The sequence below is a fragment of the Miscanthus floridulus genome, chromosome 3, assembly GCF_019320115.1.
Source record: "Miscanthus floridulus cultivar M001 chromosome 3, ASM1932011v1, whole genome shotgun sequence".
In the NCBI taxonomy this organism is placed as follows: domain Eukaryota; kingdom Viridiplantae; phylum Streptophyta; class Magnoliopsida; order Poales; family Poaceae; genus Miscanthus; species Miscanthus floridulus.
Window position 1 is genome coordinate 144,186,059 of NC_089582.1, and position 2,522 is coordinate 144,188,580.

Below are 2,522 nucleotides of genomic sequence, written 5' to 3' on the forward strand. Positions count from 1 at the left end.
ATTTTTTCGCTGTAATAACAAAAAGAAAGCCCCTAGAGCGAGGAAGTGTGTGTAGTGCGAAGTAGGGAAATTGATTGGTAACAAACTTGTCGGCATGATAGACGACTGCTTTTTCCAAAAGGGGCAAAATCTTCGCGTACTTGAAAGTGCAGTAGACAGGCATATAATCACGCCATTTACTAGTAATATACTAAATTATTAAGTTTACTGCTGATGGAATATCAAATATTCAAGAACAGCACACATCTCGTGACTTGCCCTGCTAGCCTGTAGCTCATCCCTGCAATACACAGCTCAGCTACTCAGCTGTGGCGATCAAGCGACTATAAAACAACACTAGTGTAATGCGTATCTCGTCCTCTTCTTCCTGGTGAACAGTAAGGCTATTATGTAGCTGGACACAGAATACCTTATTCTATGGTCATCTTATTTTATGATAATATTTGTACCAATTTATGATCATGACAATACATGTGTTACTATAATTCAATATGATACTTAGCATAATGTTATAGTAAATCACTTATGAGAGAGTTACCATAATCTCGTAAATTAGTATAGTAATTATCGTAACTCAAAGTGACCATAGAATAACTTATTTTACGGCGAGCTACATAACCGTCTATATATATGTACATATATGTACATGTAATTAATATATATATATATATATTAATTACATGTACAGCCAGCTAGGGCTCCTCATAATATCAGATCTTCCCTAGCTAAAGAAATGTTTATCAGTACGATTGTACGAAATCACAGCAGAGACGAGTTGACAAGATTAAACTGCAGCCGCGACGTACAATGCAACAACCATACATAGACGTAGATATATACAGTACGTATGGTACTGCAATATGGAGGTAAGGTAGCGTGAACACGCTACCCTAGCTAGCTAATCATTCGTGCGAGCGAGCAGACTGGATCTCTGCGTGCCGTGCCCGTGCGTGCGTGCGTGCGTCGTCGGTGCGTGCGTTCATTTATTCGTGCAGCCCGATCGGATCCATTTATTTGATTCCATCTCATCTCCGCACTGCCCATGCATTCTTGCCTTCTTTGGCCCCCCGACCCGTCGCCATCATCCCAGTGCCGAGCGAGAGCTACATATATATGTCCGATCCGGGCCGAAACAAACTTACAAACAGCACTGCGGATCCGCGCGCGCAGAGCACCATCATCCTGCACGTCGGTCGACGTACCTCGTTCGGTTCCCAGCAGCTGGCTCTATCGTCGACGGCCGGCATGGTGTCGATGCTGTGGGCGCTGCTCGCGGCTGCGGCCTTTTCTGGTGGCGTCGGCGTCGTTGGCAGTGCCCGTGACTGCTGCTGCGGCCACTACTGCTCCGGCGGCGACACGGCCGTCGTACCAACGAGGCGGCGGCTGCTACAGCCATTTCTTCGCGTTCGGCGACTCGCTCATCGACACGGGCAACTTCATCCACTACTCCACGGCGCCGGGCCCCGTCGCGCACTCCCCCTACGGCGAAACCTTCTTCCACCGCCCCACCGGCCGCTGGTCCGACGGCCGCCTCATCGTCGACTTCATCGGTGCGTTCGATCGAGTGCCGATTGCTGCATGCCACTGCCCACAGCCCAGTGTCCACTGACTGTGCATATGCTCTGCTCTGCTCTGTGTGCAGTGGAGCGGCTGGGGTTCCCGCACTGGCCGCCGTACCTGGACGGGAAGAGCAAGGAGGACTTCCGGCACGGCGCCAACTTCGCGGTGGCCAGCGGCACGGCGCTCAGCCAGCTGCTGTTCAAGAAGCACGGCATCACGCCCTACTCCCTCGGCGTGCAGATCGGCTGGTTCAAGAAGGTCCTCGCCATGCTCGCCGCCACGGAACACGGTACGTACACATGCATACGCCAACAATTACGACGTACATAATCTATATCTATACCTAATGCCAAAATTTCTGTCTCATTTTTTGGTCTGGACCCTCACCAACCGTTGTCTGTCTCCTCTTGATCTTCTCCATCAAGAACTCTTTACTCCCTAGAAATCAATATGGACATGCATGTATCGCAGACCTAACCTCGCCATAACTCATCAGTAAATCAAAATCTAAGATCGAAATCGAATCCAAATAGAAATTGAGAAAAACAACACCTTTAAACACATGATGCACCAACAAAAAAAAAAAAATCAAACAAAAAATCTCTCTTCCTCACAAAGCGCACCGCACAAAATCCTTGGCAAAGATTCATAGAAAAGAACACAAAATCCTCATGCGAAGATTCATAGAAAAGAAAAGGATATAGGGAATTAATGAACTGTAAATCTGCAGCATGATTTGGGGATCATGCGTTTAAAAGGGCGCTCTGCCACCGATTAACAGTGGCGGCCGCCTAGCCCGCTCGCCTCAGATATTAAAAGGGCACCGTCTTGCAAATTTTGTGTGTGTAGTAGTGATAAATGTGCAAATCTTGATGCAACCGGTGGAGTAGCTGCAAGAAGATGATTAATTTGGCATGACAACACGTACACGATATTGTAGCCTGTTGCGACGCTAGCCTGGA

The 2,522-nt window shown here is 48.0% G+C and overlaps 1 pseudogene; it reads left to right on the plus strand.

The window, feature by feature from the left end:
• The first annotated feature begins 1,042 nt into the window (after positions 1–1,042).
• LOC136544618 (GDSL esterase/lipase At3g48460-like) overlaps positions 1,043–2,522 on the plus strand; it is an 8,873-nt pseudogene continuing 7,393 nt past the window's right edge.